The sequence below is a fragment of the Numenius arquata genome, chromosome 6 (genome assembly GCF_964106895.1).
Source record: "Numenius arquata chromosome 6, bNumArq3.hap1.1, whole genome shotgun sequence".
NCBI classification, from domain to species: domain Eukaryota; kingdom Metazoa; phylum Chordata; class Aves; order Charadriiformes; family Scolopacidae; genus Numenius; species Numenius arquata.
The window spans coordinates 59,268,538-59,284,708 of record NC_133581.1 but is presented as its reverse complement, the minus strand read 5'-3'; the positions used below and the strand labels follow the sequence as shown (position 1 = coordinate 59,284,708).

General features: G+C 46.2%; 1 protein-coding gene across 7 annotated transcripts in view; it reads right to left on the bottom strand.

Annotated features, from left to right (window-relative positions):
• ADCK1 (aarF domain containing kinase 1) overlaps positions 1 to 16,171 on the bottom strand; it is a 74,930-nt gene that overhangs the window by 27,905 nt on the left and 30,854 nt on the right. The gene's annotated exons all lie outside the window — the stretch shown is intronic.

Sequence of the window (16,171 nt, the reverse complement as noted above, 5' to 3'; positions counted from 1 at the left end):
AGGCCCATCTGCCCTGCATAATACAGCACCCTGCTAGAGACCCTCAGTGCAGCACCAGGCAGCCCGGGCCCTGGAAACACTATTACCATGGTAGCGTAACACCAGCCCGGGTGATTAGCCAGGCCCCTCTGCACAGTTAATTAGCTGAGAGGGAGCGTCAACACGGTTGTGTGGCTTCAGGCATGGAGCTAGTTCATCTAATGCTAGTTGAGGGTTTCTGTCCTGCTCTGTCGAGCAAGGTGCAGGCAAGCTCTGAGGTATCCAGAAGGAAAAGGAACCTGTCCCACCCTTCCCACGGGCTGGACTGATTTCAGGTGAGCAGTTGAGAAGCCTGTAATTTATGCAGTAACAGAAATAATGTCAGTGCATTTTTATAACCTGCTTTTTAAAAGGTAATTAAAGATGGAAGCTGCAGTGAGCTAGTAATTAAATATGAATAAAGACCTTCTAAGCAAAGTCTTCATGCAAAGCGTTAAACGAGTATTCTTTTTGCTGACAAGGAAGAAAAATACTATACAAGGAGCAGCCTGTTCCCTCCTGCAGCTGCCAGGGAATGAGCCCCCTCCCACACCACCCTACCCCTTCTCGCCCAGCCCCTTCCACAGAACACTATTGCTAGCAAAAAAACTGGAGCATTTGCAGCAATTAAATTCCAACAGAGACTCAGCTGCCTCCAGTAATTCACTAGGAAGGTGCATTTTATTTATTTATTAAATTCCCTTTGGTCCTGGCGGCAAAATCAATTAAGTAAAACAACTGCATTTAAAAACAACTAGTTACGTGTTTTTTAATTACAGCAGGTCCATAATTCAAACCTATTGACATTTGTGTCTCAAGACAAAAAAAAGGTTTTTCTCTCTTTCCCTCCTGCCCTTTCTTTTCTCTCTCACTTCTGGATTGAGATTTTCATTTCAGATTAGTATAAAGAAAGAAGCATCTACAGGATGACAGAATGCTCAGGGGACATGTGTTCAAGACACAGGGGCTTCTACCTTTATGTGAAGTTTGTCAATCAGCTGAAGAGAGGACCTGTTAAGGGGAAGAGACTTAAGGTGGCCAGGAGCATGTTGGACTACGAGATCCCATAAGGAAAGAAAAAATGCAAACAGAGAACTTGCCACATGAGGTCGAGCTGGGGCTTTCTTCAACTCACTACCCTACATGTTCATATTAAAGGGATGCACCCTTTACAGAGTAGCAGCCAGTCTTACCAGTCAAACTGTCATGAGGGTGGTAACACCCTCCAAAGGTTAAAGCACAGAATTGGGAGTTCACTGGCTCGAATCCAGTAAGGTACATTTATAGTAAGACCACATATAAATTGGATAAAATTCCACCTGCTCTGAATTTCAAAAGCTTCTAATTGCCTACACTGTCAATCCAACCATTTTCACCAGTACTGAATGCATGCAGGGGAAAAAGAAAAAGCTGCACACATTCCCTCTGGCAGGAATAATACATACAATATTCTTGTGTGACTAAGTTTTCTAAGGAAACATCATTTGAAGAAAGCTGCCTCTAGGAGTTCTTTTGGGCAGAAGGATTTAATTTAAAAACTCACTATTTAAGGTACGAAAGCCAGGTTAGTGGTTGTGTCAGTTTGAGCCAGCCCAGCGGCCCCGCTGCAATTCAGAGGGGAATTTGTGTGCACCCACAGGCTGCAGGCGAGGGCAGGAAGGCGAGGGACTGCAGCAAGGCCAGAGAATTGATGGCTCCTCCAGGAGCAGAAGGGTAGAGTGTGCACACAGGGGAGGGAGCGGATCACAGCCAGGCCATTACATGAGCAGGTGTGAGGCTGAGATAAAGCAGCAACACAATTACGGCTGGGCTCCAGGACCCCCCACTTAGCAAATCACCCTCATTCATTATGAAATTGTCCTTTCACAGCTCGCTGGGGGCAGCTAGTGGCTCTGATGCAGGCTGTGTGTCCCAGACAGGCAAAAGCGAGCGAGAGACCATATGCCATGCAAGCAGAGAAGAGGTGAGCCAGGCTCCCACACGAGAGCAGGGAACAGGGTCCTTCCCAAGGGAAGGAGCCTGCACCTATTTCACTCAGGCAGGGAGTTCTTGGAGCAGGCTCTCACTGCTCACAAGCACCCTTAACAAAAAACTCTAACCACCACTTCCAGGATGGATAATTAGCAAGCAAAGGTCTGGGACAGTCTCAGAGCCCACCTGACATGGTATTTAAGGAACTCTCAAGCTTCTTTCAGGCCACAGCAGGTCTCAAAGGGCTTTATCAAACCAGCTGTTACCATCTGTAATCCTGGCAGGAGACGATACAAGCATAGTTTCCAGCCAGGATTAATACAGGTTTAAAAGTGAGAAAAGGAACTTTAGGGCTGTTCTTTCAAAGGAGCAGGACAGCCAGCTGCAGGTTTACAGCTGTACAGGTGAGCGGGGTCCCTGGCCACAGTGGTTCCCCCCACTAGCCCTCTGCACAGCCAGCTCCCCATCAGGCACGTGCTCAACCAGCAAATGAGTGTATCACTGTTTGGACACCGGCTGGAAACACAGCCCTGACTGCTTTATTCTAAAGAATGCAGCTCGTTTCATTTTAAATATGCAAAATCTTTTCACGATTGTTGGTATTAGTATTCACACCTCAGGGAGCTGATATAAAAGCTCTTACAGGATCTAACTACTTAGACACTTATTAGTATGTATTTGTGCTGAGGTGGCACCTAGAGACCATCATTAAGGCCAGAGTGCCATTGGAGAAGGCGCACAGCAATCACAGGCCCCACACAAATTCATGCTTTCCAGGAGTCCTCAGTTGTCACCTACAGGCCTCCTCACACACTGAAGTGCCTTCCCAAAGCACACACTGTTCTGCCCAAGGTCTGTGGCGCACATCAGCCGATGCCGCAATGCTGAGCATCAGAATGCCTCAGTATTTTTTGCAAATCCTGTCCTTAAACACTTAGGAAGTTACTGGAAGTCAATTGGATTTAAAGTCCCAAATCCTGAGTCCTTTCAGAAAGTATTACCTTACACGACCTGCCCAGCATGTTCTGAGAAATCTTTGACAGAGCTGGGATTTAACCCAGATAGCCCAGAAGTTCCAGCCTGATGTCTTAATCTCCAACCATAAATGTTAAGTGTGCGTGTCTTGCCAGCTAATTTCTTTTGAAATACACTGCCTCTTAATCCCAACCTTTTTATATCCATGTGCTGCAGCAAATGATCAAAAACTACTGCCTGGTTTCAACCTGCCCACTCCACAGAGAGGTATGTTGCCTTCCCTTTCCAGAAAGGCTTCTAACAAGGTACCCTGGAGCAGGAGCCTAAATCATGGAGACTCTTCCTAGCCCAGCACTACGTGACATCATCCCACGTGGGATGTGGTGGCTCTGCTCTGCCACAGTGACCACAGCAGATGAAGGGTGGCCATGTGTCAGCAGTCTGTTCAGGACAAATTTAGGGTGCAGTGGGATGCAGGATCACTAACAGAAGGTGTCTCAACAGCCCACCCCTGTTTAGCTGGCAGGCTGAACCCCTTCCAGCATGATGCTCCAGACCCCTGTATGTGGCGCAGCCAGAACGAGGCCACTATGGGGTCCAAGTAAGAATATTTTGCATTAAAAGTCCTATCCAGGAGGTTTTAAGCAGAGTCCAGGACAATTTTGACAATTCTCCTTTTCCACAACCACTTACAAAGAACCTTTCCTCAACTCTGCCAGAGCTGAACCAGTCCAGCACAGGTGGTGTCAGTGAGGAGACTTTCAAATGCTCAGCATTTCACAAGGCAAGAGAGTCCTTCACCAAAGCATTTCAAAACTGCCTTCAAATATTTCCCAGGACTTCAAAGGATTCTTCAGCCTGGAAAGAGAGACAATGGGGAGGGAATGCCACAGACCTCTATAAAAATCACTTCTGTCACGGCGAATGGGATTAGGAATGCTCATTCACTCTGTAGAAGAACTCAGGAGCAGCAAATTGTCAATTAGCACACAAGATTACCAGATGGCATGATTAAAACAAGCAAAAAGAAGTCTTCCCCCCCCCCCGCCACCAATTAAGCTGTGGTACTCATTGCCACAGGATGTTATTAATATCAGAAGTCCAGGTGGGTACATAAGACAATAAAGAAAATCCATCACAAGTTATTAAGAACCAAGATAGAATCTCTGGCCCAGGAAACCTCTAACCTTCAGATTACTGGAAGTAAGTATCTCCAGACACTTCACTGTGCTCCACAGCTTCACCAATAGCAGACGCTCAAAATAATTCACAAGAAGGGGCCCAATAGGGATAATTTTACTCTCTTATCACCAAAAAGCCATGCAAACCGAAACATTTAAAACCTTGACCAAAATTTTACAGCAGATCTCCTCTTCTGATCACAGCATACTGTAATTGTTCCCGAGTCTTTTTGTATTTGGAGATAGGAATCTATGAGATGTCCTGCTATTTCAGAAGGGGCTGACTAGGCAACACAGGATTAACTTAAACTTCTTGCCTCCAGGATACTCATCACAGGCCATGATACAACAGAGCTCCATTGACAAGAGTATTTTATTGTGATGGCCAAGAACAGCTCGCAGTCTCCTAGCAGTTTGATGCCATGCAGCAGCACAGGAAGATGCACATGAGGAAGTTGGTATAAATTCTTTCAAGACAAAGGGAATCATACAGTTGGGAGACGGGTCCATGGCAGAAGCTGACAGCGAGAAAGTGATTAGGGTAGGTAAATTTTGCACATCTCCTTGTGCTGTGATTCTCCAAGCTGGAATTCCCTTGACGACGTGACTTCATTCATGTGTTTTTCCATTCCTGGTAGAGGCGGCACTGAACAGTCCCCTCTTAATCATGGCTCTGTGGATGGCAATTTGCTGAGGTGAGCTCAGTGTGCAAGAGCTTACTGAGATGTACACAGGGATCATGCTGTCTGCAGCCGAGGCAGTGAGGGACACTGTGACAACGGGATTCGTGAGCTTGCTGGAAAACAGACCAACACAATACCACTCTGGGAAGAGAGCAATTTCCCAGAGAGGTTTTAGGGGCTACAGCTGCCATCTTAACGCTGCCAAGTACAATGTCCCCTCTGCTTCATGTGGCAGAATAGCTGAAGAGTTTTATGTCTGATACAGCATTTCTAAGCCTCGTGGCTCCCAGCACTTTTGGAATTCACTTTATTGACCCTAGGACCCTATTGCTCCCAAAAGTCTGAATGCCTTTGCTGGACTAGGTTTAGGGGATATGAACCTCATCCTAGGCTGGTCATGTTACCTTGGAGTAGAGTGATCTACTTCCCAGACAACAAATGAGGGTTTTTTCCATTGTCCCAGCCTTTTTCTCCCCTCTACAAAAACAAAATGTCACAGTGTTGCTCTGAGAATTATTAAGACAGCAAAAACTGAAAGATTAGATTTATCACAGCAGACAGTGGATTATGAAGAATAATTCATCAAACGTCAGAACAAACAGCCCACAATTTATAGGCGGCTTTGTTGAGTCAGTGAAATCTGATTGGACTTCTCCCCACCTAATGAATTCCAAGCCTAATTGATGGTTCCTAAATGCATCTGTCACAAACATGTATTTATTAACTCCATATTTTTAATAATATTGTAGATACATACAGAATAGTAGTGTTCTTCTGAATGGATTCCCTGGTGTTCATATTACATATGCATGTAAATGTGAATGTATATAGAGGTAAACACTGCACCCAAATGAATGCAGGTTAAAGGTATGCGTGTATTCTGATGCACTCAAACAATTATATAGGGCTTATTACACAAAATCCGTGCATCTGTCTGTGCACAGGATGGCAAAGCAATGTGGGGAGATGTGCATTAAGTTTCCTGCCTAGAATTTGGAAGAGCTGAGGTCTAACATTGGCTCTCCCTGATATCCCATATGGTGCTGGGCCACACCATGTCAGAGAGCTCATGCATCGATGAGCAGAATTAGGACCATACAGTTAGCTATAAATCTGCCCTTATTTAATTTCTCAGGACCAGATTTGTAACTTTAATATATTTTTAAAAACCTATCTGTATAATACATATACAGCAGTTGTTACACACACAGCCAAAGACCTGTAACTTCATCTACCAGTGGTTTACATTTGCTCCTGGCATGCCGATCACTGCTACCTTGTTAATCACCGTTAACATTGTGCCGCAACAGCACAAAACCAGGGCTTTCCATTAACCATCAGCCTTCCTTCTGGGAAAGGGCTGTGACCCAGCTGGGGTATGAAGTTCATCTTTTCCTGTTATTTCTACCCAGTACCACTTTCATTCTCTGCAGCCACTGAGAATCTTCTTTGGGATCCTACCAACAGCATTTCCCAGTCACAAAGCCATGACTGTTACAGAAAATGAACTCTGCTAAAGGAAGAGTCCTTGATCCCATCATCTGGATACCAAAGGTGGTTCACTCATTCCCTGCCTGATACTTAGGGTCCTGGCTATTCCCTGTTCTGCTCACCTACCATCCTCTTACTGTAGTCTCTTCTGGCTAGAAAAGCAGTGGGAAAGCCTACATGAAGCCACCCTTGCTTTCATCTCATCCATCCACTAAGCTGTACAGAAACAGCATCAGTCTACTTGCTATAGTACTTTTAATTGTTACAGAGCCATACTTTGAGGAAAAGCACCTTTTATTCCATCCCTGATGACTCCTGCTTAATAGTCTGTGCTCAGACAAACACACCGCAGCTTCATTTATTTTCCTGAGTAAAGTCAAATCCTTAAGACAAGGCAGAACTGTCTGAGAATATCACTCATCCTGGATCGAAACCAAGCTCAGTGGTGACGGCTACAACAGGCAGCAACAGCAAGGAGCAGACAGAGCTGATATCTATCTTCTGAGACCCTACCTGTGAGGTGAACCTCATCTCCCACCCGTCTGAAAGGTGAGCCACTTACCCATGGCTCCAACAAACAAACATTATTCAGTCCAAGAAAAGCAAGGATTGTCATGGCCAGACTGGAACATAACTGGCTCAGGAACATCATCCTGACTGGCACAAGGAGATAAATGTTTTTCATCAATTAAGCTATTGGGTGTCCTACTACCTTCCAAAGACATAGGATGCTAAGATTAACAGACTAGCTCAGCACCCCAAGAGCCAATGCTTTCAACAGTTGGAGTTCTACAGATTTTCTATTAGCATCACTACAGCCTCTTCCATGCTTAGCTGCATTCTGTTCTTTGTCCATGTGCTGGTTTCACAAAGCACTCTGAAAGCAGAGAGGCTGCACATTAGACTTCTGACATGGCGGACATCAAGCTGGATAGCAAGAAGGCACAGTCCAGATATTACCTGCAGGGCTAGCAGCACAACATCTACCTCTGTACTCTAGATGAGCCTGCTTCTACAGCCAAACTACAATTTCAGTCTGTCTCTCAGACATCTTCTTTCAGATGGTCATCTCTGTTCACATTCAACAAAGCTAAAGCATGGTTCCTAACCTTCTCATTCAAACCATTCCTCCTGTCTCTTTTCTCATCACAATGGACAATGTCACCAACTTTACATCAAGCATCGCTGCAGCCTTGCCCTTGTGATCAACATTGACCTCCTTCCAGATCTCATTTCCAGGCCAGGTCTGAATCTAGTACTAGACATCAAGTACTAATGCTCACAAGTGACAGGTGACAACAATCCAACTGTTCTCTCCCTGTCCCCCCCAAAGTTCCCATTTCTCTTGAGCCACACAAGTACTAAGACACATGGGGTTCCCCAACACACCCAGAACCCCTTGATCAAATTCCTGCAGACGTGGTCCCAAATGACATATCACCCCTACAGATGCCAGCAGCCTGCTGCAAAGACAGCACATTTGGAAAGAATCATCAGGTCACAGAACAGCCCAGGTTGGAAGGGACCTCAAGAGCGCCCATCTGGTCTAACTTTTCATGGGAAAGGGAGCCTAGATAAGATTATCACATCTTGAAAACCTCCAGTGATGGGGGACTACATCCCTGGGGAAGTTGTTCCTGTGATTTATATTTCTCAACGTAAAAAAACACATTCTTTTTTATATCAAGATGAAACCTCTCCCAAAATGCCACAGAGAAGAAGAAATGCCACAGAGACGGGGCTAGTTGGCACATTAAGCAAGAAGGTAAGATTTAAGAAAGTACCCAGAAGCAAATGAATTTCCAAGACCATTTTGACACCAGGCATAAACACATCCCTGCCACACTGGCTGAAACCCAAGGGTCAATGGACCCACAACAAACAGGCTCTATATTAGTCACAGCCAGGGAGGCTGCAGAGATGCCCCAAGGGCCCTGTCAGCTGTAAGCCTGCACAAGAGCAGCAGTCCTGTGAGAAATAACCAGCTGCCAAAGCCTGAGGATATATGGGGACCTTCGGGAACACACATCACCTGTGCCTCATCTCAAATGCCTCTGTGATTCAGCTCTGAAAGCCAGGGGGCTTTGAGAAGCATATGAGAGAAGGAGCGGTGGGGGAGAAATATCTATGGGCATGTTTATGTGACTATACAGAGAGTGGTTAGGGGATGTCTGGGGGTGTATGATTGGAAGAGGTGGGCTACAAGCACCTGATAAGCAAGCAAAGCTGTGCCAGAGCTTGCGCACAGAGTCAAGGAGGAGGCAGGGGCAGTGCATTTGTGTGCACAGCTTGTGAGGAGAATGATAGGCAAAATTCTCCATCCACTGAGAGGCAAGTGAAGAAGAGGGTCAGGAGAAGTGTGTGTGTGTGTGTGTGTGTGTGCAGAGGCAGGGTGTGCAGGGGGAGTGGAGGTATCTGGCAGGACAGCACTATATATATTTGAGTATATGCCACACTGACAAACCTTTCTACTCCAGCTCCTAAAACGGAGAGAGGCATACTCCTGTGAGTACTACGTGGAATGCTTTTAAGTGTCTCCTCAGAAAGGGATGAGGGAAAAGGGTTTCTAGGCCTGGGACAAAGAGCACAAGTGACAGAAGCAGCATCGCACAATCCAGCAGCCTGTCACCAGGGTGGACAATGAAAACATGCAGAGGGCAAAGGCTGGTCCCAGCAGATTCTGCCCAGCTACGTCCCTTCCTCAGGCTTTGGTCATAATTACGTCGATACAAGCATGATAAAGTTTTATTGAAGCACAGCACTGCCTCTGAGTAACAGGACAGGGAAGTAGGAGTGAGGATCTGAGGTGGACATGGAAGTACGTATAGCCTGGCATATGTTGGCAGCTCTGCCTGAATTCCCTTTCTTGAATTCATATCAAGAAAGGGAAATAATGAGATCACTACATTAGAAGAAGGATGTTAAAAAGGTAGTAAAGCCCTGCTGAAGATGTAAAGCTCACAAGCCAGTCGTGTACCTTGATGGGACACCAAAACACTGGCACACCTGGCAGGCCAGTCAATGCAACAGGCACAGCTGTACAGAAGTTCACACCATGGAGAACAATGTACAGGGACTGAAGAGATGTTGATGTAGAATAACTTACAAAGAGATCTGGATGGAACCCTGGAATATGTATACTTTCTAGCCTACTCTCAGAGAAAATGTACAGAGATCCAGAAAAGTTGTTTGAGAGAGACAACTGCACAGCAAATGAAATCCACGACCAACTCTGCCAAGAGCATCACTGGCACCATGCTGGGGAATGGGTTCCATGCATCCCCTAATGACCAGTCATACAAACTCTGGATCCCAGAGGTCTCTCTCCTCTCCAAAGAGTAAAGTCCTATTTTAAGTCAGCCACATCATTTCCTGCTTTCCTCTTGTCAATCTCTCCTCTGAATATTAGCCCCTCCTTTCTTCTCCTGCCCATATTTGCCCTACTTTTCATGTCTCTGCTCTGATCCATCTGCTTCTTCTACAGTGTATGCGTTATCTGTCTCTTCCTCCTCTTCCTCCCAATGTTTCTTCCCCTTGCCCCCAGATCTTCTTGTTGGGCTGCCAGGTCCGTGGTTCAGTGGGGTAACTCAGCTGATTTACTCTCCTTAAAGCAGTGTCTCCTCTCATGTAAATCACCCTCCAAACCCAGCCTGTGAAATGGGCTTGTTCACTAAACTCTATGAATAGGAAAGTAGGCACAGCTGGCCTATTCATAATCAACATAAAAAATAGATTAGCACTTTACAGATTAAACATTATCGTTTCAACAGTTAACATAAATCAACTACACTTACAGGCCTAGCATTGCTGCTGCCACTGCAGGGTGACAAGTGTCGCAAAGGGACAGGCTGCCAGTCTGGGGTGCAGTGGGAAAGAGCTCGTTTGTCTTCCACCTTGAACGTAAGTTCTCCTCTGGCACCCTCAGGGTGCACTGCTAGAGGTTGTTACAAGGAGAAAATTGGGCTAAGGAAACAAAGGTAGGGGGTTAATTTTGATTAATTCACATGCATTTCTGAGCAATCCAGCAACTCACTATTCTAGAGCCAGAATCCAATTGCTCTACTTCCCTCCCTAGGGCTGATGCAGCTCAAAAGCAGATGGAGCCACAGAGTCAGCCTCTGGAATAGGAACAGGACAGGGAGCCTCTAAACACTGACTGGTATCTAGCTCCCTTTGCTATAGTTTGAAATCACTGGGCTCCTGTGGAGGAGGTAAGGCAATTTGGTGGATTCTACCTAATGTAAGCAGGGGCACCTATCTCAAAAAACACCTCCTCATAACTCAGGAAGCCACCTCACCAAAGAAGGGCTGAGGACTGAGATCCACTCCAGACACGCCTGGTGGATAGCAAAGCCAGGAGAGATTAGCCCACAGCCTGCTACTGGTCAGGTTGCCCCTCCTCCTTCATTTGGTGCAGGACACTGTCACTGGAGATGCTCAACCCAACACACTGTCATCAGCATCCTATGGTTGTGTAGTCAACAGAGACATAAGGCCCACAGAACCAGTGCAGTCCATACCCTTCCTTTCATCCCTGCTCGCTCACTGAGAACCACAGTGTCTCAAATGTTTAGCTTGGAGCAGCCAACCTTTAATCCCTGAGCTGGTCCTGAGGATTGCAAGGGATTGCAAAGGCCTTTGACAGGATAACCCATTAAGAACACAGCTCTTTCAAACAAAAAGAAGGAAAAAATAAAAGAAGAGGAAGAAGTTAGGTTATAGTCCAAAGGACAAAAGACAACCTGGGGCAGGAAGCGTGGGCTTAGAGGTTTTCTTGGCAGTCAGGGCAAAGACACTAGCAGTTCACAAAGGACAAGGCAGCAAAAGTTACACTGAGAGAGTTCCTTAGTATAACCCTTAATATAATGTGCCCTGGTAATTTTAATTGCTATAGCCTCCTTCTAGCCTTTCTTGATAAATGGGAATAACAGTTAATAGACCTGAACCAATCAGTTACATCCAATAAGGTGTTTGGCAAAATTAGCTTTGTTCTCCACTCACAACTTATACTACCTCAGTTTCATTCATTATCTGAAATGAGCCAACTAATGTATATTTTCTACTAATCATTTGAAATTTGGAAGGGTTGGTGCTGAACAGCCTCTTCCAAGAACTTGCCAATTTGAGATGTAGTGGTTATGTGAGCTTTGTAAGGGATAAACTCATGGGTTTGCTTCAGCTGAGCTCTCCTGGCATAAGCAATAGGTCATGTGAGTTTATTGCTTCAGTTCTCACAGACAGCTTCACAGGTTTGGCTCCGAACCATGCATTCTGTAAAACCAAAGCACTGCAAAGCTTACAGAAAATATGTGCAAAACGTTCTTAATGTTCACAAACATAATTTGCTTTCCAAAGGGAACATGAGAAAACCTCCTCTCTCTCAGGCTGGTCTGCGTAGTACGGACTGACACACTTTGCTCACTAATGGTGGAAGGACCTTTGAGACCCCTTAGATCCCAATTTTTGCTTCAATTCTCAGAACACAAAAGCAAGCAGGGTTGAAGTGCTTTCTATAGTTCAGCATCCTTCCATAAAATCAGGAGCTGTCCCTCAGACAGATCCCAGAAGTGCCATAAAACAGAGCTTATTAGATCACTCTTCATCTTAAAAATTCATAAAAATGCTATGCGTCTATTCTGTGTGTTAGGAAAATGCAGATATGTCAAGGTCAGGCCCTATAACTCCTTATTTCATCTTAAGTCATTTGCTTCATCTACAAATAACCTATTGCCAAAAGCGGCCAGACTCACTGCATCATGCTTTCATGTTCTCAATGGGTCAAGAGCCAAGTAACTGGGCAGATACAAAATTCTGAAAGAAAACAGGAGATGCTAACCAGGCAGAATCAAATAGGGTATTAAAAGATCAGTGGGCAGGCAGATGACAGGATTCCCTGCTCCCTTAGAGAAAAATCAGGCATACCAAACCCAGCCCGTGTCTAGATGAGAACATCAAGTAAGAATATTCCCGAGTATATCAGCAGCAGGCTTTGAAACAGAAGTCAGTCCCTCCACAATAACAGCTCAGTTTCTGCCCCTACCCAGATCCCATTGTGTCATAAATGCATAGAGATTGCTGAGCAACCACACCATGCTTGAAAAAAAAAAGTCTTCATACACAAGAAGGCCACATAAGGACTACTAATCCCAGTTACAGAGAGAGATTTCCCATGATTGCTTGGAACTGGAAGGGTTACCCAATGTGCTGAGAGGTGGTTTCTGCTGATGGCTAGAGCGCTGCTGTGCGGCACTTCCACCACCTCCGCAGGATGTGGCCACTGAACACAGCCCAAGACAGCAGTGGTGGGCATTGCCAGCCAAGACTGATTTGCATCGCAGCAACACTTCAGGTGTCATCAAAACTCCGAGAAAACTGTACTGAATAGAGTTTACCATCTGCACACAAGACACTGCGAGCCAACAAATTCCGTGCAGGTATGTCATACATTAACCTCCAGGCACCTAAAGAATTTGTAAATTAAAGAAAAAAAATATCACTAGGCATGTAGATCAGAAATACTCCTTACCAGGCCGCTCCCCATTGTATTTTCTGATCTCAAATCTTTCTCTTCTTTGCAGAAGGCCCTCCAAAAAATTCCTCAGAAAATCCACTGTCCAACCTCCTGTATTGTAAACCTCATTAACTCAAAGGAAGCCAGGGGAGATTATCCTCTAATCTACCCACAAAACCTTCTCTCTATTAGGCAATGGGGCTTAGAGCACCCAGGAAGAGGTTGCCAAGAGCAGGTCTCAGCCAGATCTTCTCCCAGGAGCGGTGAGCGGAGAGAAAACCCATGGAAGGAGGGAGTACCCTGCCCCAAAGCTCCCCTGGCAATAACAACACCAGATTCTCCTTGGTGTGACACTAAAGGTCAGTTATACTGCAGCTTGCAAATGGAGGGAGCAGGAACACAAGGGACAAAGCAAGGTGGACCATCTGAGGCACACAAAGCTCCCTGTTTGCTTTCCTTTGGCAGTGGAGCAGCAGATACTGACCTCACGAGGGCTCGGTGTAGAGGCAGCCACACTGAGATCCACCAGCGACTGGGGCCTCTTACCAGAGACGGGGCAGGGAGAGCACGGCGGAGGCTGCAGCAGCAGGACCTGCACAGGCAGCCGCTCCTGCCTTTCAGTTGAGTAATGTGGGCCCATTTGTTCTGGGTGACATTAATGCTATTTGCCATCCATCTCAGACTCTTTAAATTACCTTTTTATGGCCAAAACCCTTTTCATAATTGATAAAAATCTCTTTTTTATATCCCGAGTTATTGAAAAAAATGTGAAGTTTTTTTATTCCTCATTATAGTTTTAATACAAATGTGTTTTTTATTGACGCCTGCTTGGAAGCCCTGATGGGCCTAGTGAGGGAGGCTCAGAGGGGTGGGAGAAGGGGCAAATCCTCCCGTCCCACTTCCCAGCCCCTCACACCATCGGAGTAATGGGAGTAACACCACAGCCCAGCCTCCACTCTGGGGGGTAATGGAGGGTGGGTAACGTCATGCAGGAAGAGGTGATTTCCCGTGATGGATATAACACCCATGGCAGGCAGAAGAGGCCCTTGCTGACCTAAAATCTAGTTTCCCCATGTCTGTTAGTGATGTATGTGAGGGCCAACTTCACAGAGCACCCTGGCACAGCATTGCTAGAGCCGGGTACATAAGGACAGAACCAGGGTCACAAGCTACAGGAGACCCTGGTGTTAAGCAGAGCCATTCAGCATCAGTACCACAGCCCCAAGCAACCATGAGAGCAACCATACACTGATTGTCCCACACATCAGTGCTTTTGGGCGGACCACAAGGCTGTGCAACACCGGAGGAAGCAGGCACATGTCCTGGCATCCTGGATGGGTTAGACAACTCTGCCAGCCTGGGAAGAGGCTTTCTAGGGTCATAGCAGGACCTGCAGCATTGTAACCTGAAGACCTTGTGATCTGGCAGGGTAAACGAACCTTCTCTAGGGCAACATATGGTGCCAGCTACAGAAAGCGGCTCATATTCCCTTGGGAACAACTTGGATGCTGTAGGACATGCAGTGTAATACCCAACAGCCTATTGAAGGCCTAGCTGCTCTCCCACAGGGCTGAGCAATGCTTCAATAGTTCTGCAAATCAGAAGTAAGCATATGTCTCGCCAGAGCTTAAAATGCTAATCAAGAGTTCCAGAAGGAAGGGAATCAGTTCGTCCTTCTCCCTTTCACTGGCACAGCAAAGACCGCCATGCTGTACCAAGAGTGTGTACAGAAATGGGAGTAAAAATAGGAGTCTCTTCTATACCCTCTGTCTTTTCTCAGACTCCAACAGTTCAAGGGCAGAGAAGTCTCTTGCTGTGAGGATCAGCACCTTGCTGTGGTCTCATTCTAAATCTTTCCCATGGCAAGTTCCACGAGCATACGATTTTTGTTCCTCCCTGCCAAATGGCTGTGTGGCATTGCTGCACATCATTGCAGTGAGCATGCTCCCGGGTGTGTATGGGTACATTTCAACAGCGGATGAATAAAGCTCATGTACCCGACCTAGAAAACACTTGGGGAACCTTTGGAGCAATTTAAGGTAGAGGGACAAAGGGCGGTATCCTACTTAGCCGCCATTTTGCTGCAGGGACAATGACTTCTCAGATGAGGAGTATCTGTTTCTTACAGCAGAGCATTGGTGTCACGCCAGGCAAAAGGGTAGGAATCCAAGGAAAGCAAAGCACTTTAACAGTAAGCTGGGTCCACCAAGCATCACTGTCCGTAAAAACGCATCCTGCTTCACAAACCACAGCACTGGAGGTTCCTCTACCACACGTGTTTTGCTTACAAATCACAGTCAACTCACTGACGTACCCTGCCCTGCTCAATCATCGAGCTCCATTATTGTATGGCTGCAGGAGGCTTCTTGCAAACAGCAAAATAGTCCTTGAACAACAGGTAAAAGCCGCAATTAACTGTGGATGAAAAGCATGGTCTCCTTGGAGGTGCTGGCTAATCAAGTAATTAGAAACTACTTGCCATTACCTGCACTCCCACAAAGCAGAGCTGGACTGACATCCTTCCAAATGATTGTCTTTCCATCAATTTAAGCCCTTCATAAAATTTGGCTTCAGCAGAGACAAGTCTTGACCTCTGGGCTCACCCCAGACCTTTCTCCCAGCTTTGAACAAAGTAAGCACTGGAAACAACACATTCAATCACTGGTGTGTTCTCCCTATGGAGCCTGTTTTGCCTCTCAGCCTTCCTGGAGCACAGCAAACTCACCAGCAATGGTATAAGTGTGTGTGTGTGTGCAGATGTGGATACCTGGGGTCCAGGCAGAGAGCTGGTCAGGATTTCTTGGGATCCCCCAATTAATAGCATCTGAGACTGCTCAGCTTCAGCAATTTCCATGCATCTCTGTGACAGCTTCAACAACTGTTAGCAAGAGGCCAGAGATGTGAGGATAAGTCAAGGGGCAAGGAGGAAGGAGAGATCCTCACTCCCATGGCAGGCGAGGCTGGCCCTGTGCCCTATACCAGCCCCTCGGCCCCCAGGCAAGGACACAGAGCACCTGGGGGACAGACCCTAACTGAGAGCGTGCTGGCCTCATGGGGATGCTAATTTTATCCTTGCCCTAACTTGCAAGTGCACAACCTCAGATCAGATGTGAGAGCAGGGACTGATGGGAACCTGCCAGAAATTAGAACAGGTGGAGGAACTGGGACATTTCTGAAGGGAGAGTGGCGAGCGATGAGTGGGGAGGGAATGTCTCCCACCAAAAAAAATTACCTCCAACATGAGTAAAAGCCTGGGTAGAGTATTGAGAACACAAACACACCAAGGGGGAGAATAAGGAGTCTTGGGGAAAAGGTCAGAAAGTTGATTATAAAATGCCAGT